General features: G+C 34.9%; 1 protein-coding gene across 2 annotated transcripts in view; it reads left to right on the forward strand.

Annotated features, from left to right (window-relative positions):
* LOC111154984 (TBC1 domain family member 5) overlaps positions 1 to 22,559 on the forward strand; it is a 544,655-nt gene that overhangs the window by 131,016 nt on the left and 391,080 nt on the right. Inside the window, exon 2 of one of the 2 annotated variants that reach the window (XM_022514954.1) lies at positions 18,028 to 18,221. The exons of the other annotated variant lie outside the window; for it this stretch is intronic. The gene's annotated coding sequence lies outside the window, so the exon portion shown is untranslated. The remainder of the gene's footprint in view (positions 1 to 18,027; positions 18,222 to 22,559) is intronic. 2 annotated transcript variants of the gene reach the window in all.

Below are 22,559 nucleotides of genomic sequence, written 5' to 3' on the forward strand. Positions count from 1 at the left end.
TAGAGGGCGTTGCAAATGATAAGATTTCTTTCTTTCTTTTTTTTTTTTTTTTTTTGCTTTTTGTGCTTTTGTGTGTGTGTGTGTGTGTGCGTACTACATCTTCTTTATCCATTCATCTATCATTCCACGTGTAGGTTGCTTCCATATCTTATATATTGTAAATAATGCTGCTATGAACATAGGGATGCATATGTCTTTTCGAATTAGTATTTGCATTTTCTTTGCATGAATCTAGAAGTAGAATTGCTGGATTGTATGGTAGTCTTCTATTTTTAATTTTTTGAGGAACCTCCATATTGTTTTCTATAGTGGTAGCACAGCACAACTTTACATTTCTGCCTGTGGTGCCCAAAGGTTCTTTTTTCTCCATATCCTTACCAACACTTGTTACTTCTCTTCTTGATACTAGCCATTCTGACAGGTGTGAGATGATATCTCATTGTGCTTTTGATTTTCATTTCTCTGATGTTTAGTCATGTTGAGCATCTTTTTTAATCCTTTCGGCCATCTGTCTGTCTTTGAAAAAAATGTGTATTCTAGTCCTCCATACATTTTTAAATTGGAATGTTTGTTTCTTGATACTGGGTTTTTAGACTTGATATATTTTGGTTGTTAATCCCTTATTGGATGTATTACTTGCAGATGTCTTCTCCCATCGAGAAGATTCCCTCTTCATTTTGTTGATGGTTTTCTTTACTGTATAAAAGTTTTTTAGTTTGATGTTATTCCATTTGTTTATTTTTGCTTTTGTTGTTCTTGCTTAAGAGGACAGATCAAAATTATTGCTAAGATGAATGTCAATGAGCTTACTGCTTATGTTTTCTTCTAGTTTTATGGTTTCAGGTCTTATGTCTTTAATCCATTTTGAGTTGAATTTTGTATATGCAGACAAAGTGGTCCAGTTTTATTTGTTTGCATGTAGCTTTCCAGTTATACCAGTACTGTTTATTGAAGAGACTGTCTTTTCCCCGCAGTGTATTTCTTGTGTCCTTTGTCATAGACTAATTGACAATATAAGCATGGGGTTATATTTTGGCTCTCTATTCTGTTTCATTGAGCTGTGTTTCTGTTCCTATGCCAATACTATACTGTTTTGATCACTAAAGCTTTGTAGTATAGTTTAAAATTTAGGAGCCTATCTCCAGCTTTGTTCTCTTTTTCTTTAGCTATTTGGGGTCTTTTGTGGTTCCCTACAAATTTTAGGATTATTTTTCTTTTTGCAAAAAATGTTAATGTAATTTTGATATGATTTGCATCAAATCTGTAGATTGCTTTGGATAGTATGGACACTTGAACAATATGAATTCTTCTAGTCTATAAGCATGCTGTATCTTTCCAATTATTTGTGTGTCTTCAATAATTTTCATCATCGTCATATAGTTTTCAGTATACAGGTCTTTCACTTCCTTGGTTAAATTTATTCCTATGCATTTTATTCTTTTTAATACAATTGTAAAGGGGACTGTTTTCTTAATTTCTCTTGTAGTTTGTTATTTGTGTATAGAGATGCAACAGATCTTTGTTATATTAATTTTGTATCTTGCAACTTTACTGAATTAGTCCCAACAGTCTTTGGGTAGAGGTTTTAGGGATTTCCATTTATAGTATGTCATCAGGGGACAGTAAGTTTCACCTTTTCCTTTCCAGTTTGGATGCCTTTAATTTATTTTCTTTCTTGTCTAATTACTGTGGTTAGTACTTCCAGTACTGTGTTGAATAAAAGTGGTGGAAGTGGGCGTCCTTGTCTTGTTATTGATCTTACAGGAAAAGCTTTCAGTTTTTCACCATTGAGTAAGATGTTAGCTGTGACCTTGTTACATGTGGCCTTTATGATGTTGAGGTATAGTCCCTTTGTACCCAGTTTGTTGAGAGATTTTTATCCTACTTGGAGGTTGAATTAGGAGAAATACTTTTTCTGCATCTTTTGAGATGATCGTATATTCTTCCTTTTGTTAATGTGGTATATCATGTTGATTGATTTGTAGGTGTTAAACCATTCTTAGATCTCTGCACTACATCCCATTTGATCATGGTGTATGATCCTTTAATTGTGTTGTCAAATTTTTCTTGCTATTTTGTTGAGGATTTTTGCATCTGTGTTTATCAGAGATAGTGGCCTGCGATTTTTTTTTTTTTTTTTTTTTGTATGTAGTGTGTCTGGTTTAAGTCATGGTAATGCTAGCCTTTTAAAGTAAGCTTGAAAGAATTCCTTTCTATTCAATTTTTTTGGGATAGTTTGGGAAAGAAGATATTAACTCTTCTATAAATGGGAAAATTCAACTGTGAAGTTTTCTGGTCCTGGACTTTGGTTTGTTGGGTGTTTTTTGATTATTTATCCAGTCTTCTTACTAGTAAATAATTGTATAGTTTTTCATAGTAATATCCCTTATATTTCTGTGGTATTGGCTGTAATTTCTCCCTTTCATTTCTGATTTTACTTATTTGGGCCCTATTTCCTTTTTTTAAAAATGAGTCTTTCTGAAAGTTTATTAATTTTATCTTTTCAAAGAACCAACTTTTAATTTCATTAATCTTTTTTACCTTTTTTTTTTAAGATTTTAATTTATTTATTTGACAGAGAGATACAGAGACAGCACAAGTAGAGCAGCAGGCAAAGGGAGAGGGAGAAGCAGGCTCTCTGCTGAGCTGGGAGCCCGATGTGGGCGACTTGATCCCAGAACCCTGGGATCATGACCTAAGCCAAAGGCAGCTAGCTGCTTAACCAACTGAGCCACCCAGGTACCCCTTTTACCTTTTTAAAGTCTCCATCCTTTAGTCTCTATTTTATTTATTTCCATTCTGGTCTTTATTATTTCTTTCCTTCTACTAACTTTGGACTTTGTTCCTTTTTTTTTTTTTTTTTTTTTTTTGTTTTATGGTTGGTTTTTTTTTTTTTTTTTTTTTTTTGGTTTTTTTTGTTTTTGTTTTTGTTTTTTTGTAGGTTTTTCTTATTTATTGAGATGGGCTTGTATTGCTAGAAACTTCCCTCTTAAAATTGTTTTTATTGTGTCCTGTTGATTTTGGAGTAGTATGTTTCCATTTTAATTTGTCTTAAGATTTTTTTTTAATCTTTTTGATTCTTTCTTGACCCATTGATTGTTTAGTCTCCATGTGTTGTGTGTTTTTTTTTTCCCCCCAGTTTTCTTCCTGTAGTTTATTTCTAGTTTCATATCATTGTGGTCAGAAAAAATGCTCGGTATGATATCAGTCTTCTTTTAAATTAAATTTGATATTTGTTTTATGGCTTGTTTTGTGGCCTAATATGATAATATTCTGGAAAATGTTCCATATGCCTTGAGAAGAATGTATATTCTGCTGATTTTGGATGGAATGTTCCGTATATATCTGTTTAGTATAACTAGTCTAATGTGTTGTTCAGGGTCGATGTTTCTTATTAATTTTCTGTCTGGATGATGTATTCATTGATGTACGTGGGCTGATACAGTCCCCTACTGTTACTGTATTACTGTCAGTTTCTCCGTTTTTGTCTATTAATGTTTGTTTATATATAGGTGCTCCTGTGACTGTTGCATAAATATTTACATGTGTTATATCTATTTTCTTGTTGGATTGATCCCTTTATCATTATGTAATCTGCTTTGTCTGCTGTTATAGCCTTTGTTTTACAGTTCATTGCATCTGATATAAATATTGCTCCCACCATTTTGTCTGATTTTAAGTATTGCTATCCCAGCTTCTTTCCATTTCCATTTGCATGGAATATCTTTTCCATCCCTTCACTTTCAGTCTGTATTTTCAGATCCAAAGTGAGATTCTTTTTTTTTTTCCCCTAAAGATTTTATTTATTTGAGAGAGAGAGAGAGAGAGAGAGCATGAGCGTAGAGAGGTCAGCAGGAGAAGCATACTCCCTGCCAAGCAAGGAGCCCTATGTGGGACTCGATCTTGGGACTCCAGGATCATGACCTGAGCCAAAGGCAGTTGCTTAACCAACTGAGCCACCCAGGTGCCCCCAAAGTGAGATTCTTGTAGGCAGTACATTGATAGGTCTTTTTTTTTTTTTTTTTTAAGACTTTTTTCATTTATTTGACAGGCAGAGATCACAAGTAGGCAGAGAGGCAGGCAGAGAGAGAGAGAGAGGTGGAAGCAGGCTCCTTGCTGAGCATAGAGCCCGATGGGGGCTCAATCCCAGGACCCTGGAATCATGACCTGAGCTGAAATCAGAGGCCTTAAACCACTGAGCCACCCAGGTGCTCCAGGTCTTATTTTTTTTTAACCCATTTAATCACCTATGTCTTTCGGTTGAACATTTTGTCCATTTACATTGAAAACAATTATTGATATGTATTTATTTCCCTTTCATTAATGGTTTTCTGGTTGGTCTTGAGTTCTTCTCTCTGTTCCTTTCTTTTTCTTTTGCTTTCTTCCCTTGTGATTTGTTGACTTTTTTTGGTGTTATGTTTGGATTCCTTTCTCTTTATTTTTTGTTTATCTGTTACAGGTTTTTGGTTTGTAGTTGCCATGAGGTTCATATATAATGACCCATGTATGTAGCAGTCTATTTTAAGTTGGTGGTCCTTTAAATTCTAACGCATTCTGAAATTTATTTATTATCTGAATAATTTATTATTCAGAATAATTTGTTCTGAAATTTATTATTTTCTGCCACCATGTTTTATTTTTGAAGTCATATTTTACATTTTTTTATTTAGTGTATCCCTAACTAATTATTGTAGATTTAGATGATTTTACTACTTTTTCTCTTCATTCTCACACTAGCTTTATAAGTGGTTGATCCATTCACTGCCTTTTCAATGTGTTTGCCTGTATGAGTGAGTTTTTCTTCTTTCATATGTTTTCTTATTTTTAGTTATGGCCTTTCCTTTTATGCTTAATGAGGTCCTTTTAATATTTTTTGTAAAGCCATTTTAGTGTTGATGAATGCTTACAGGTTTTTCTTGTCTGGGAAACTCTTTATATCACCTTCAGTTCTGAATGATAACTTTGGTGGGTAGAGTATCCTTGGTAGTAAGTTTTTTCCTTTTCAGCACTTTAAATATATCATGCCCACTCTCTTCTGACCTCCAGAGTTTCTGCTTAAAAAGCAGCTGATAATCTTGTGGGTGTTCCCTTATATGTAACGGATTGCTCTTCCCTGTTGCTTTTAAGATTGTCTTTATCTTTGAGGTGCGTGAGTGGTCTAGGCAGTTAAGCATCCAATTCTTGATTTCAGCTCAGATCATGACTTCAGAGTCATGGGATTAACCTCTGTGTATGGCTCCTTGCTCAGCAGGAGTCTGCTTGAGATTCTCTCTCCCTCTCCCTCTGCACCTCCTCCTGCTCACTTGCTCTCTCTGTCAAATAAATACATAAATCTTTAAAAAAATTATCTTTATCTTTAATTTCCGACATTTTAATTATAATGTGTCTTGGTATAGTTATCTTTTCTATTTCTTTGTTGAAGTTCTTACTGTGTTCATCCTCTCATGAGTTTGGTAAACATCTTTATGAGCATTAGTTTTAATTCTTTATTGGATGTGTTGCCTATCTCCATTTTGTTTTTCTGAGGTTTTGTCTTATTCTTTTGTTTGGAATATATATCCTTCTCTATTTTGCCCAGTAGTCTGTGTTTTTGTGATTTATGTTTTTGTTTTTGTGATTTATGTAGTTCAGCTACCTCTCTTGGTTTTGAAGGAGCAGTCTTATTTAGGAGTTGTTCTGTGGGACCCAGAAATGTAGTCCCTCCTGGCCACTAGAACCTGGTGCTCCAGAAGTATTTCCTGTGTGGGCTTTGTGTACCCTCCTGTTGTGGCAGGGTGCAACTGCTACAGGCACAGTGTGAAGCAGAGTTACTGTCCTGTCAGCTGCAAGGTCCGGCTGAGGTGCTGGGTTGTGTGGAACTCTTATGGGGTATTCCCCCGGCATTAGTAGTCTTGAGGGAGGATTCCAACATGGCACTCTCCAGCCTGGGATCAACATGGTTGAAGAACTAGCAAAAATGTCTAGAGTGATGCCCAACTGCCTCCTGCCTTTCTGGCACTTGTTCCAAGATTGGTAAGTAGATCTCCTTTACCTGTGTTTTGTGAACTTTTTTATTTGATGTTTTGTATTGGTTTCTGGATTGAGTGAGTCTGTGTGTGAGCCCTTTAAAAGTGGGTTTTCCTTTCCCTGTAGTTCTGTAGTTTTCCTGATGTACTTCCTGCTGGATTTCAAAGCCAGCCATTTTGAAGTCTTGTCTCTCCTGTGCAGAATATTAGGGTTGTGGTGCATGATATAGAGCTTGAATCTTTCCTTCCTCAAGGAAAAGTTCCATACCTCTGAGATTCCTCTTGTCCATGGAGCACCACACCTGGGGTGTGGTTTATACTTAGTGAGATTTTATCTCTGTTCCTGCCCATCTTGGTGTTTTCCCTTATTGTGGAGGCTCTTTTCATCCAGTATCTAGGGTCCCTTTAGAGGGAATTATTTCAAATATAGTTGTAAATTGTTGTGTCCATGAAAGGAGGTGAGTTCAGGATCTTACTACATACTGTCCTGAACCATGACCTTGATACTGTTAGCTCTGTGAAGCTGGGAAGGCCAGTCCATTAGGAAATGAAACTCTGCTGCTTTGCAGAGTTTTTGCTCTAATGAGAGCTTTTTGTTTGAAGAAATATTAGTCTGGAAGAAAACTGTACCAATCTAAAGATGGTTGTTTTGGGTATGTGGAAATCTGAGACTAAGTTGACCTGAAAATAGGGCTCTTAGGAAATTAATAAACTTAAGTGGTTTTTAGGCACCAAATCTTGTTTAAATACAGCTCAAAGCAAGTAGGCTACTGAGGGTCAAATTAGAGTAATTCTAGTCCAAGAAAATATACTACAGTATTTTTTGAACTTAGTGTTTTGTTTTTTTTTTTAATTCTCATACTTGAGAAAATGATCTATTAATCTATTAGCAACTTATACATAACATAATATATACATGGTCAAATCTTATTAATAGGTGAGCTCTGTTTTTTGGTCGACATTATTCCTTTGTTTTAAGAGCCGGAAGAAGTGGCTTAATCTGGAACTTCTGTCTCATTTTAAGCATGTTCTGGGGCACCTGGGTGGATCAGTTGTTAAGCATCTGCCCTTGGCTCAGGTCATGATCCCAGGGTACTGGGATCGAGCCCTGCATCAGGCTCTCTGCTCAGCAGGAAGCCTGTTTCTGCCTCTCCCACTCCCCCTGCTTCTCTTCCCTCTCCCGCTGTGTCTCTCTCTGTCAAATAAATAAATAAAATCTTTAAAAAAAAAAAAAAAAAAAAACATGTTCTGACTGAGAAGAGTCTTTTAGGACTTTCTCCTCCCACCTTCACTCCCACCCCAGTATTGTGGGCTGAGAAATTAATATCATTAGGCATTGCTCAGTAAAGTAGTTTATAATAAAAATAAATTTAAAATAAGTAAAATAATTAAAAATAAGTAAAATAAATTTAAAGGAAATTTTACATATTGATGGTCTTTAGATAAGGTCATTTCTGAATTTTTTCTGTAAAAGATGGTATTTGGTACATATGTATGCCATCATATTTTAAAAGCAGCAACAATTTTAGATTAGGTAACCTAGTCTTTAGTGGATTTTTTTCCTTCCAGCTTAACTGCTCTGGGAGGTGGCTTGGTGCTTAAGTCACTTATACAAGGAACAGGCTAGTATAGAGGGCTGGAAAGGAAGTCCTTGACTGGGTTCCAGCCTTTTTGAAATCTGTCCTTGTAGAAGCATAGTAGTTAACATGTGTGTACTGTCACATCTCCTTTCTTTTAGCTTAGATGAGAGAAGTCACTATAAAGACACACACAAAAGACTTTGAGCATCATTTCTTATAGGATTGCCTCTGAGGAATTTTTGCTTTTAATGTTACAAGATTTGGGTACCTTATTTGGGTTTTTGCCCTTTGAGAGTAATAGCAAGAGCTTCAGAGTCCTTGCTGAATTTCCAGCATACAAAATAGAAAACAGTAATTTTTTGGAATAGCTTTGTAACCCATCTGGGTTATAAAACTAAAAGTTTTGGTATACTATGTTTACCATAGTTATGATTTTCCTCTTTGCATTTCACCAACTTAAAATCTCCTAACCCCATAGAGCATTTTTCTTAATGGGATTTTGAATATTCTTAGTTTTATACATTTTATTGCAATATGACCACAGTAATAACTTTGCTTAAGAGTCTCTAAATATTTTTAAAGTGGTTTGAAGAATACATTTAAAAAGTTCTCCTGAGTAGCAAAAATAAATGACATTAGTAATGTAAATAAATTTATTGCTGTTTTATTAAGTTAGGAGACTGAAAGCACTAATACATGTGAGATTTTCTTGAATTTATATTGTTGGGGTATTAGTTTCATACCTACTAAACAAATAACCTAATGCAAACTTTAAAATTAGGCTGGATTATTTGTACCTGTTGGTACCTCAAGTGAGTTATTAGGTGAATCATGGAGACCACAGTTTGGCAGCTTTTAGAAGAGAATACTCAATTGGCGAAACTTTAGGCTTCCAGCGGTGTTGTTTAGAACCAAGGAAACTTTAAAAATAAAAGGAATCTCAGGTAGTTGTGGAATTAGTTGTGAGTTTAGAAACTTCATTTTAGTAAGCAAATTAAATTCAAATTACTTTTATAAAAGTTAGCAAAAATAAAATTGAGATCCTTTATTCATTTTTTTCTTTTATCCTTAACATACTTCTTTGGAGTACAGGATATTGAGGTAGCCACATATATGAAGTGATATAATATGTGCTTTTTCTCTTAGCGTTTTTTCTTAACTGTTTCTTCGCCCTTTTCCTTCCACATTTTTTTTTTTTAGTCCTCTGGTAGCACAAATATTCTGCCTAACTCTTAACTTAGAAACCTAGAAAATTCACTAAATTTGTTTCTCTTCTTTCATTTCTATGTCTAGGTTCTACCATTTTTCCCTCATATTCTTTTGTATCTCAGTCCTCCCTTTCTAAAGCTACTATGCTAGTTTCTCTGTAAGCACTTTATACCTCATTGGAATTTCTGTAATACTTACTGTTTGCCTGATAATTGATTCAGCCATTTTTTCTATGCTGCTAATGATCAGCAACATTAACCAGTTTAGATTTCCTTTATTTCTTTTTTGAGAAGGAGCTAAGAGGCAGTGAGATCAATAAAGGAACAGTATTTTGATAGTAAAGTAAGTGATGGGAAAGTCATGAGCCAGAGAGCAGAAAAAAATATATCTTCAATAATTGAGTTCTTTGTAGTGCTAACTTATTATCTGTTTTCTTTCTGATTATAATTAGTTTTGTCCACTTCTGTTTTATGAGAACTAAAGCTTCCTCAGAATTCTAGAATAACTTGAGACAGTGACTACTTTCATAGACTTTCCTCCAGTACAATCAAATATGGTTTGAGTTTTTCTTTTTGCGTAGTTTGAACAAGATAAATTACAGTATTCATTGGATAAAAGGTGACAGTCAGGTAATGCTATAAAAAGGCAACAGATTAAAAAAAGGAACTCTGAAACAAATGGAATAACATAAGGAGGAGTAGTTAATGAGATGTAGAATAATTTAATTAGTCTGGAACTGAGAATTTAAGAATACAAAATAAAATTATGGACAGTGCTTAAACTTTCAGCCTGTTTAATTAAAATAATTTCTTCAAAAATCTTATTTTAGTTACAAGAAGTTTCTTAAAAGAAGGGAGTACTTTAATTACAAATATGCTTATTTCCTTATTATACTGTGGAGGATGTGTACTTTGAAAAGGCCATGCCTTATGTCTGCCACAGGAAATGGACAAAGACCAAAGCATAAGGGAATTTTTCATCTTGTAGAGTCAGGTTGAATCCTCAACTTTTGTAGGGAAAACACAGTTTCTAGAGTTTTCTGACTTTTCTCAGGGCATTTAGACTGATCTTCAAGATTGGAATGAACCTTAAGTGCCCAAAGCAACTCTCAAAATTTACTCAACTTCTTTTGGTTCATTTAAATAGAGTAATTGAGACTGGCCTGTTTTTTATTTTTAAGCTAATTTGATCTTGGTATTTACAGCTTGATTCTAAATGGCTCCTAAATGGAACCAGGATATAGGGAAGAGAGATTATCTTATTGACACTGAGAGAAATAGTAGAAGATACAACCTTTAAATCACAAAGAAGTATCTTCTTTCCCTGGGGCTTCTGGTAGTATAGGATCTAACTTGGTACTGACTATGGTTGGTGAAAATGAGCATGACTGTTTGAGAGAAAATAATGTTATATACTATTTTGAGGTGAAGAGTCATTTAGGAAGATATGGCTTATTAGGACAACATGAAAGCATTTCATTTAACATAAAAGCCAGAAAAACAGATTTATGTTGTGTCAGTATTTTTGCGATTGTTGGCTGCATAAAGGTTTATAAAGTTAAGGGAGTTCATGAATAGCCTGAGTAATGGTCAGGTAAATTACCTTAACATTGCCTTTAAATTAGTGTAGCACGTTATAACGGTTAAGACCATGTGGACTGTAGGTTCAGATCACATGGGTTCAAATCCCAGCTTTTTCATTTGTAAATGATGAGATCTTGAGCAAGTTAGTGTACTCAGGCCCCTCTTAGCTGTTTTTGTTGTTGTTGTTGTTGGGGGTTGGTTAGGGTGGAGATGAGAAGGCATTAAATGAGATATACCACATAAATATCAGCATCACAGTATAGAACCGATGTTACTGTTACTGAAGTTCTTTTTTAAGCAACTTTTATTATTTTTTAGCTTTCTATTCCCTATCATGGTCTTAATGTAAGTCACAGGATCAAAAACAACCTCAGTGGGTACTTTCTTTGATCATAAAAATACAAGGAGATACTATGTATTAGACTTTAAATTTTTAACTGCCCTTATTTAGCGTCACAGATAAGCCTTGAAAGAACAATATCTATCTTGAAATTTCAAAATTAAAAACATTAAATTCAGTTAATCTTGGATGAAAGCTTGGAGTTTTGGAGTTTGCTGGAATCGTTAAGTCACTAGAATTTTGTTAAGGCAGCCCTGACTGAGTACGCCAGTAGATCAGGTTTATGGGAGCTGCCAGGGCAGTGACTGGAATGTATGCTTCCATAATGACAATGCGGTTCATGTAGAAAGAAGGAGGATAGACACTAATCTTTTAAGTGATCTGAAATGTCTGGAAATATAGTAGACATTTTCTTTCCTGAATGCTGCTTTGGTACTAGTGTATGCTAGCATCTGTTAGTGTCATTAGATAGGGTTATATGTAGTCTCTTAAATAATTTTTTGAATAACTGTTACTGTATTAGATCCTCTTATATACTTACAAGATTCTTTAATCAACAATATGGTTTTTTTGACCAAAGGTTAACTTTTGTGATAAGATTTTCTTTATAAATCATTCATCTCCCTTAACGATTCCTATGTCTTTTGACGTATGTATCTCTAGATGACTTTGTTTTAATCATAAGACTCAATTCTATATTAAGGAAAATAAGTTCTGATGGAGGCATTTTATGTATAGATAAAACTGCTTTTGTTTAATCATCCCTCTTTCCATTGGAAAGGACCTTGATAGTAGTTGTTAAAAATATCTGAAATGTTGGATACAGTTTATTTTTTATTTTGATGGGGAGAGAGGGGCAGAGGGAGAGAACGACTCCGTGCCCAGTGCAGAGCCTGATGTGGGGCTCAGTCTGACAGCCCTGAGATCTTGACCTGAGCTGAAATCAAGAGTTGGATGCTTAACCAACTGAGCCACCCAGGTGCCCCAAGTTTGGTACGATTTATTTGAATGAAATGAAGTAATATATAGGTTCAACACATAATTTAAAAATTCTGTGGTTGAAGAATGGAAAGTGGTTGTTGTAGGAAGTAATATATAGGTTCAACAAATAATTTAAAAATTCTGTGGTTGAAGAATGGAAAGTGGTTGTTGTAGGTAGATATCTTTTATAAAGCTTGAAGGGTGATCTATTCCACTTCTGTATCAGAATCCTTGAGAGGATCTGCTTGGGAATCTCCATTTTAAGAAGTTTCTCAGGTGATTTTTATGCGCTGTAAAGTTTTAGAACCACTGCTGAACTCTCCACCTACAGCTTTTAGGGTATTGGTTTTTGGCTCTTTTGATAACAACTACTCTTCCTCCATTAGAGGGAGAGCAGGGGCAAGCTGAGGTACTGTTCCTGATGACCTGCCATGCCCTATACTCTGAAATTTTCAAAGCTTTTGGTGTCAGGCATGGTTTCTGCTCTAAGTCCTCCCTCAACTGGAACTCCTGTTTTGAAGGAACAAGTCACATTCATGGTGATGCACAACCCAGTGAGCTGTTGCAGAGGCTTTATATGTTTCCTAAAATGTCAGTATTTCCTAGCAATATAGAATTGCAGGTAAGGAAATATAAGAGAGCTTAAGTGGTCTTCCGGGGCCAGGATTGAAACCAGACTCTTGACACTATACCTCCTTCTCTCCTTTTTAGTGGAAAGAAAATGCTGTGGTTTCAGGTATGCTTGGGTTGGAAATGTGCCTCTATCACTTCCTGTTTTTATTAGCAACTCTGATACTTCCCTAAACTCCAGCATCCTTATCTGAAAAGTAAGCTCAATAATCATTAAATTCTAAGGTTATTGTGTGTGAGGATCATTTTTGTGTATGGTGTAAGAGAATGGTCGAGTTTCATTCTTCTACACATAGCTGTCCAATTTTCCCAGCACCATTTATTGAAGAGACTGTCAGTTTTCCACTGTATATATTTTCCTGCTTTGTCGAAGATTATTTTTCCATAGAGTTGAGGGTCCATATCTGGGCTCTCTACTCTGTTCCACTAGTCTACTCAACCATTCTCTTACACCATACACAAAGATAAACTTGAAATGGATAAAAGACCTCAGCGTGAGGCAGGAATTTGTCAAAATCCTAGAGGAGAACATAGGCAGTAACCTCTTCAATATCAGCCACAGCACCTTCTTTCAAGATAGATCTCCAAAGACAAAGGAAACAAAAGCGAAAGTGAATTTTTGGGACTTCATCAAGATCAAAAGCTTCTGCACAGCAAAGGAAACAGTCAACAAAACAAAGAGGCAGCCCACAGAATGGGAGAAGATATTCTCAAATGACACTACAGACAAAGGGCTGATATCCAGGATTTATTAAAGAACTCTTCAAACTCAACACATGCAAAACAGATAATCACATCAAAAAAATGGGCATAGGGACACCTGGGTGGCTCAGTGAGTTAAGCCTCTGCCTTCGGCTCAGGTCATGATCCCAGGGTCCTGGGATCGAGCCCCGTGTCGGGCTCTCTGCTCAGCAGCGAGCCTGCTTCCTCCTTTCTCTCTCTGCCTGCCTCTCTGCCTACTTGTGATCTCTGTCAAATAAATAAAAACAAAATCTTAAAAAAAAAAAAAGGGCATAAGACATGAACAGACACTTTTCCAAAGAAAACATATAAATGGCTAGAGGACACATAAAAAAATGTTCATCATCATTAGCCATCAGGGAGATTAAAATCAAAACCACATTGAGATACCACCTTACTCCAGTTAGAACGGCCAAAATTAACAAGACAGTAAACAAAAAGTGTTGGAGCGGATGTGGTTCGAAAGGGGAACCTCTTACACTGTTGGTGGGAATGCAAGTTCGTGCAGCCACTTTGGAAAACTGTGTGGAGATTCCTCAAAAAATTAAAAATAGAGCTGCCCCATGACCCTGCAACTGCATAGAGATGTAGTGAAAAGAAGGGCCACCTGTACGTCAGTGTTCATAACAGCAGTGGCCACAGTTGCCAAACTGTGGAAAGAACCAAGATGCCCTTCAATGGAGGAATGAATAAAGAAGATATGGTCCATATATACAATGGAGTATAATGCCTCCATCAGAAAGGATGAATACCCAACTTTTGTATCAGCATGGATGGGACTGGAAGAGATTATGCTGAGTGAAGTAAGTCAGGCAGAGAGAGTCAATTATCATATGGTTTCACTTGCTTGTGGAGCATAAGGAATAACACGGAGGACACTGGGAGATGGAGAGGAGAAGTGAGATGGGGGAAGTTGGAGAGGGAGACAAACCACGAGAGACTGGACTCTGAGAAACAAACTGAGGGTTTTGGAGGGGTTGGGTGAGCCTGGTGCTGGGTATTAGGGAGGGCACGTATTGCATGGAGCATAAACAATGAATTTTGGGACACTGAAAATAAAATGGGGGAAAAAAGGTTATTGTGAGGATCAGTGACTTGATGCACAGTTTTAGAGTGCTTCAGCATATTTTTAGTGGTTTTGATTGGAGGTGGGCACTATAATAAATGATAACTATTATTTAGCAACGTAAGGCAAATATGCCTATGGTGCTAACCAGTCGTAGGCTAAATGAGTTTGTCACATTATGAAGTATATGTCTTTCTGTTCTGATGTGGTATGATAGCTAGAAATGAGGAAGATACAACATGTGTGCGGGATTTTTTTGCGGGGAGGTGGGAAAGCAATGTAGGCATCTTTCTTTTTTTTTCTATCCATATCCTAATAAATTCTACATTTGATTCTAGCCCATACTGTTCTTAATCCAGACTATTATAGCTCTAGATGTTTACACTGAACTCCCTAGAAGACTTCTCTAATGAGTAATCCCATTATATGTTCTATTCTAACTTGGGCGATTTCTCCCAACAACTGATCTTCTTCCAGATTTTCTTATATCAGTGAATGGAATTGCTATCAAGCTTCATCCTCCACAAAATCTAATCTTTCACCAAATTCTTCTGATTGCCCATTAATCTCTTTCTGCCTTCTCTTCACCTTCTTTACCACCATCACTTCAGTCTAAGATACTGTCATCTCACACCTAACTTCTCCCCTGTACCTTTCTTGCTCCTCTTCATAAGTCAGCCAAATTGGATAAATTTTCAATGTATAATTGATTGTCATACTGTATTTAAAACTCTATAGTAATTTTGCCTTATTGACTTGTGCCCCATTTTGTTTTACATATATTCCCTCTCTAGCTATGACTGGCTTCTTCATTCTCTTTTTTTGATTTTGAATGTGCCTTTTCCCTTAGTGCTTTTGGACCTTAGTACTTGCTATGCCTAGACTGTAACATTTCTCATACTTTTCAGATCTCATCTAATAGTCTTTCTTTAGGTCTTTGCTGACCCTCTGAGCTAAATCAGTCTCTTGTTACAAAAACTCATGGCTCACCCCTTCCCGTATTTTTAATAGCATTTATCTCTGTTTGCAGTTATGTATTTGCATTGTTATTGGAAACTCTCTGATTTCCCAAGTAAAATGTAAGTTCTATGAGGGTTGAGAATTTCAGTGTTTGCAAAGGCCTAGAACAGTCCTAACAACAGATGAGAAGTAATAAATGACTGATTGAAATATAGAACTTAGGCAGTTAAAATACAGAGTGTTTAATTGTTAAGTGAGGTACAGATGGAGTCACAGTATTGGCATATTAAACATTGTTTTTTGGGAATACTTTAGTATTGTAGTATTTAGTATTGTAGTATTGTAACATTTGTTTGATTAGCTTCTGATTTTAGTTTTTCTATTAAAAATAAAGATAAGTAGTATTTTGAATTAGTACAGATTGAGCTTCCAGAATTTGATTGTACTTGAATGCACTTCAGAGTAAAAACTTCCCCTTTCTTCACATCTGCACAGGATTTGAAGTTTACAATTCAAAAACATATAGCTGATTACATACTTCTTGATGCTTACCATATGGAATGTGTTTCCCGTATGTTAGTTGCCTGAGGCATAACAATTTAAAAATACTACCAAAACTTACAAAGATAAGGAATCATAGATTTAATAGCAGGTTTCTCAGCTTTTATAAAAATTAAAAAGAAATCAAGAAGATTAATATAATATTGGAATGAAGCTTATACCTTCTTTTTGGTATTTGGACCTTAAGTTGATGTATGACTGTTGTTGGCAGATTGAATGGTTATTGTGAAAACTCTTAAGACTTTAGTTTTTTCTTGAAAGTTGGTTTAGTACTGTTGTTTACATTTTAAAATTAGTGCTTTCAATAAGATTTTGGTTACCATCTCTGCTGAATTCTCCCTAGGAGTGCACAACTTCAAAAATAAAGTGGCACATTCAGCAGAAAAAAGAGGTGGTCTGAGCATTTATGCGTTAAATATGCATGTTAATTAGGAAAAAAATTAGAAAAATATGAAAACAGATGTTACATAAATTATTGCAGTCCCAGGGCAGCAGTAACTTATACACTGACAATAATTTTTATATGTGCATGTGTATATCTATTTCTAGATTTCTCAATATTTATGCAATTCCATAGAGAGTAACTAGAAAAAGAACTGGTATATCCTTTCAATGAGACTATGGTAAACATTTTTTCTGCCTGTGGGTTGCTGAAGAAGTCTGGTTTCATGCAGTCTTACTATACAGATGAACCCTCTCTGTTACCAGTTTTACATTGTAGTCTTTTTTCTCCTTTTTGGTTTCTCTGATGGTTTTGCTGATGAGATATTTTATTGGATATATTCTATTAGAGCAAGAAAGTAAATTATGATCCAAGCAATGCAGTGTAAGAAATGTAAAATTGACCTGAGTGTGAAGTATGTATTTAGAACAAATTATAACTTCTCAGGACTCTGATTATATTGTCAGTTGTTTTCTTGGTTACTGTTCCACATCATGAAGAAATAGCCATCATTCTCTGAATGCTATTGACACTGTAGAATGACTATATATATATTAACTGTTAAATAAACATACATTTGTCAAACGCGTATATCTTGGAATAGTTGAAAGATATTTGAATGTCTTTCATTCTAAAGAGCCATCCATAGAATAAAAATGGTCTGTATTTTTACAAGGGAAAGATGAGAAATAGAGACTTGGTTTGTTTTAGCGGTGTAATAACTTTTAGCTCAACCATACAGAAGAAGCATGTGGCTATATTACTGTCCAAGGAGGTGTTGACCATATTTAAGTATGTTTTGAATGTATATTGTATAGTTTGAAAATGAGTTGTTGGTAATTTTTCAGGTAAGATTGAAAATTAAAATAGGAAAATGCTACACCAGAATGTCATAAATCATTTTCTTTATAAACAACGAAAACATGAATTGTATTCAATATTAGAGCATAAAAGTTTCTGTTAATCTGTCTAGAGATCATTGTCACATTCATTCCCATTTTTTAGAAATCGTACCTTGTTATTTGGTTTTAATAGCCTATGATGCTAAAATGTGTTTTAAGTAATTTCTTTTGAATCTCACTATGTTTCAGTTATATCTATTTATAATGTTTTCCAGTTTGTGCTTTTTATGTTTCACATTATATTACCTAATTACTTTTGTCCTTTTGTACATATGCTGAGCCACCAATAAGTTCAAATTGGCTATAGGGAGTAAAATAATATAGAATGAAATCTGGAGGAAAGTGGTGGTAATGTTTAGTAGCTTATTATATTAAGAGATTTTTTAAAATTAGATAGCTGTTTAAGATCAGTTTTCATTCTTGCAGATTTCATACAGGTTATATCTATGTCAGGTATGATTATTGGAAGAATATTACTAAAGATGATATTTTTCTTTATGCAAAAAGGCTATGGAAATTAAGTTTTAATTCACAAATATTTACTTGTTATACTGGTACATCAGTATTCTAATTTTACATTTTATTAATACTATGGAATCCTTTTCAGTGGAATTGTTTTCCACATTTGTTTTCAAATGTCAAATTTCCATTTTTTAATTTTATGTAATTTCAATACTTGATATTATTTTACTGTGTATTAGAATAGTATGTTCATTATCTGAACACTTTTATGTCATTTCAGTGAAATGAAGTTTAACATGTGATTTGTTTTATATTGAGGTGTTTTGATTTAAAAATTTTTGTGTTATAATGCCATTTATTGTAGATATAATGAAATGATTTCCTTTCTTTAAAGAGTTAAAACAGGTGATAGAAAAAATGATTAATGAGTAGGCTAACAATTATTCTCTAAAAACCTAAAATAATATGTTATAAATTTTTTTCAGGTTTCCTTTCTCATTGTTTGCTTTGGTTTAGGATTTCTTCTGGGATAGAATGTTTGAAGCGATTTCATTTATTTTTCTAGGTATTTGCTTTTTTGCCAGCATCTCAGTTGAGGAAAAGCTCAGCTGATCTCTATATCTTCATTCTTCTTTGCTTTGCATTTGCCGATCAAGACTTGTATTTTGTACTGAGTCTGAAGTCATCTTTGACCTGTTACAAGAGCATGCATTTTCAAGTGTCAGTTAGATTTGTGGATCAATAAAGGTCTCTTGAAAGGTAAGCGTATGTTTATTCAAAATGTACATTCAAAATTTGAATACCATCAATACCTGTCTAAGTCCGTTTGGGGTGCTCTAACAAAAATACCATAGACTTGGTGACTTACAGACACCAGAAATTTATTTCTCACAGTTTTGGTGACTGGGAAGTCCAAGATAAAAGTTCCAGTACTTGGTTCATAGACCACCATCTTCTTTATGTGTCTTTACATGGTGGAAGGAATAAGAAAGTTCTCTGTGGTCTCCTCTTATAAGGGCCCTAATCCCATTCATGAGGGCTCCACCCTCATGACCTAATCACCTCCTGAAGGCCTCACTTGAATACCATTACATTGGGATTTAAAATTTCAGCATATGAGTTTTGAAGGGACAAAGACATTTATCTGTAACAATATCCTTATTATAGTAATGTGTTCTATAGATTCATGTATAAAAAGTATGTGTGTGTGTGTGTGTGTGTGTGTGTGAGGAAGAGAGAGTTTATACATATTGCCATGTTTAGATTGTAGACTTCTTCAAGGAATGATGTTATTCTCTAACAGTTACTCAGAGTTCCCTGATCAGTTTCTTTCCACTTCTTATATCTAGTCACTGGTTTCCAATTTTTTCCTAATTGTTTTCCTTCTCTTTTAACCAAACCTTAAGAGGAGACTTAGAAATGTTTTCCTGCTGGGAGACTTTTAGCAGTTTCCATATAGAATGCTTTTTATATCCATATCTGTCTCTGTCCCTTTGGCACCCCACCCCACCCTGTTCACTGAATTTATTAAAGGAGTAGCAGAAGTAGAACTATTGAATTTGGAGTTGAAGATATCTCAGATAGGAGATGTTCACATTTTTTTTTTAAACCACAACCCATTTTAAGAAATGAATGTTATATTTATGAGCCATTTTCCACAGGTATAAATGTACCAATGAAACAAACAGAAGTTGAAATAGTTTTAACCCGAACTAACTGGAATGTGTGCTATGCTCTATTCTAACTTTTGTATATTTCATTTAATACATGCTCCTTCCTGTAACTGATTTATTTCCCTATCTCATAATGGATTGCCTTTGCAGTTTTAAAAACCATACTTTAGATCGCTTATATGTTAATGACTAACTCAGGACGTAAATGGAATCAGACAGTTTGTTTTCTGTCTCAGTCAAGCTGCCATTTCTCTTGTCTTCTCCATGCTTTTCATCTCTCTCCGTATTCACTACAAGCTATCAAATGGTGTGGTCAAAGAGCTGAGTAACTGCTGGGAAACACCAGAACACTTAACTTGGTTCTTCTATAGTGAGAACACAGGTACAGATGGTCAAATCTCAAGATTTGAAAAGGGGCTAAATCTTTGACATAATCATCCCTTTATAGTAAAGTGTATATTTCTTTATCCTTGTCTTGCTTGTTCTGTCAATGTAAATTTTATGTGAAGGATGATGCCCTCAAGCCATTCCTCATTTAAAACATTTTTAACTTGTTTTAAGTCCTGTATATCAGTTGAGAATAACTCAGATCCTTTCCCAAAGTGGCCTCTTCTACTACTCATTCCTATCATATTTAACATTTTTTATCCTTTAAAAAATTGCAAGTATTTTTTCCTGATTATAGAAGTTGTGCTAGAAAGGTTGGTATATATAGAAAAGTAAAAGAATGATAAAATTTATCCCTAATGAAATGCAGCAAAAGGAATTCTAAAAGGAAAGTTCGTGATAGTGATAAATGCTTACAGTAAGAAACAAGAAAGAGCTCAAATAAAGAAAACTAGCTGTATACCTAAAGGAGCCAGAAAAAGAAGAACCAACTAAGCACAAAATTAGAAGAAAGGAAACAACAAAGAGCAAAAATAAATGAAATAGTGACTAAAATGACAAGAGAAAATATCAGTGAAACTAAGAGCTATTTTTTCTTTCTTTTTAATTTAAAAAATTTATTCAGAGAGAGTACACAAGTGCAAGTGAGTGGGGTGAGGGCAGAAGGAGAGAAGCCCCAAACAGACTTCCTTTTGAGTGTGGAACCTGAGTCAGGGCTTGATCCCACTACTCAAGAGATCACCTGAGCCAAAATGAAGAGTTGGATCTCCAACCAGCTGAGCCACCCAGGCACTCCAAGAACTTTTTTTTTTTTTTTCAAATACAAAATAGACAAAACTTTATCTAGATGTACAAAAACAAGAGGACTCAAAAAAATGAAATTAGAAACTATGGAGGAGATTTTAGAACTGACATCACAGAAATACAAAGATCATAAGAGACTACCATGAACAATTATACACCAACAAATTAGACAACCCAGAAGAAATTCCTGGAAACATACAACTTATGAAGACTGAATCATGTGAAATAGAAAATTTGAACAGACCAGTCACTAGGAGGGAGATTGAATTAGTATTCGGAAACCTCCCAAGAACATCTCGGCTCAGTCTACGGTTTGGCTGTTCTGGACATTGCTGCTATGAACATTAGGGTGAATGTGGCCCTTCTTTTCACTACATTTGTATCTTTGGGGTAAATATCTAGTAGTGCAGTTGCTGGGTCGTAAGGCAACTCTATTTTTAACATCTTGAGGAACCTCCATACTGTTTTCCAGAGTGGCTGTTCTGCTTCCAGGCACATGTTGTGATGAGTGCTGGGTGTTACACGCAACTAATGAATCATTGAACACTACATTGAAAACTAATGATGTACTACTATACAGTGGCTAACTGAACATAAAAAAACAAACAAAACCAATTTAGTTTTTCTGCCAAGAAAGAAAAGTCCAGGACTGGATGGCTTAACAGGTGAATTTTACCAAACATTTAAAATAGAAGTATTGCCAGTCCCTTTCACACTCCTCCAAAAAACAGAAGAGGAGGTGATACAGTTGACCCTTAAACAATGTGGGTTTGAACTGGTGTGAATCCACTTATTTATGTTAGAGTTATTGTTGCAGTGAGGAATTATGGGGAATGAGGTAATGTTCCCTATATATAAAGAGCCAATCTCCCCATTTTTATTTGGCCTAATACTAGAAATTATGGTGAGGGCAATCAGGCAAGAAAAGAAGTAAAAGACATTCACATTGGAAAGGAAGATTTAAAACTGTATTTGCAGAGGTATTATATGTAAAAACCTTAAAGACCTCAGAAAAAATTGTTAGAACTAATAAATGAACTCCGTAAAACTGCAGGATACAAAGTCAATATATGGGAATGTGTTGTATTTCTATAAACTAACAATGAACTTTCTGAAAGTGAAATTAAAAGAACAGCCCCATTTACATGCATCAAAAAGAATAAAATGTCTAGGAATAAATCAGTACACTGAAAATTATGACATTGATGAAAGAAATTGAAGAAGGTAGGAAAAAATGGATAGATACTCTGTGCTCATGGCTTGGAGGAATTAATATGTTAAAATATCCATACTATTCAGAGTAGTAGATGAATAAGATCTAATGTATAACATGGTAACTAGTTGATATCACTGTATTATAGAAGTGAAATTTACCAAGAAATTAGAAATTTAATGTTCTCACTAAAAAAAAAGTATGTACAGTGATGGATGTGTTGATTTCATTAATCCAGCTAATTAGTTTATCAATCATTTTACAGTGTGTATGTACATCAAATCATGATGTATGCTTTGAATATTTTATATTACATTATATTGAGGTCAGTTATACCTAATACAGCTGAACAAAATTTAAAAATGTAAAAAACCAAAAAAATTCCTACTCCTGTACTATAGAGAGGTACTGATCTAACATTTTATAAATACAACCTTTTTTTTTTTTTTTAAAGATTTTATTTATTTATTTGACAGAGAGAGAAATCACAAGTAGGCAGAGAGGCAAGCAGAGAGAGAGGGGGAAGCAGGCTCCCCACTGAGCAGAGAGCCCGATGCGGGGCTCGATCCCAGAACCCTGAGATCATGACCTGAGCCGAAGGCAGAGGCTTAACCCACTGAGCCACCCAGGCGCCCCTTAAAAATACAACCTTTTAAAAAACAATGTTACTTAGGGGTGCTTGGGTAGCTCAGTCATTAAGTGTCTGCCTTTGGTTCATATCAGGATCCTAGGGTCCCCCGCATTGGGCTCCCTGCTAGGCGGGAGGGATGCTTCTCCCTTTCTCACTCCCCTTGCTTGTGTTCCCTCTCTCTCTTCTCTGATACTCTCTCTGTCAATTAAATAAATAAATAAAAATCTTAAAAAAAATAAAATGAAAAATAAGTGAACTTTAGATAAATATTTTATCAAAACCGTAAATACTCATTCCTAAGAGTCTTCCAAAATAGCATTCTTCTCTGAAGGAAGACTATGAAAATATTTAAATATTTTGATAATAAGAAAATAGGGAAAAGTTCATCT

This window comes from Enhydra lutris, unplaced genomic scaffold (assembly GCF_002288905.1).
Source record: "Enhydra lutris kenyoni isolate GAN:26980312 unplaced genomic scaffold, ASM228890v2 scaffoldscaffold39, whole genome shotgun sequence".
Taxonomy (NCBI): Eukaryota; Metazoa; Chordata; class Mammalia; order Carnivora; family Mustelidae; genus Enhydra; species Enhydra lutris.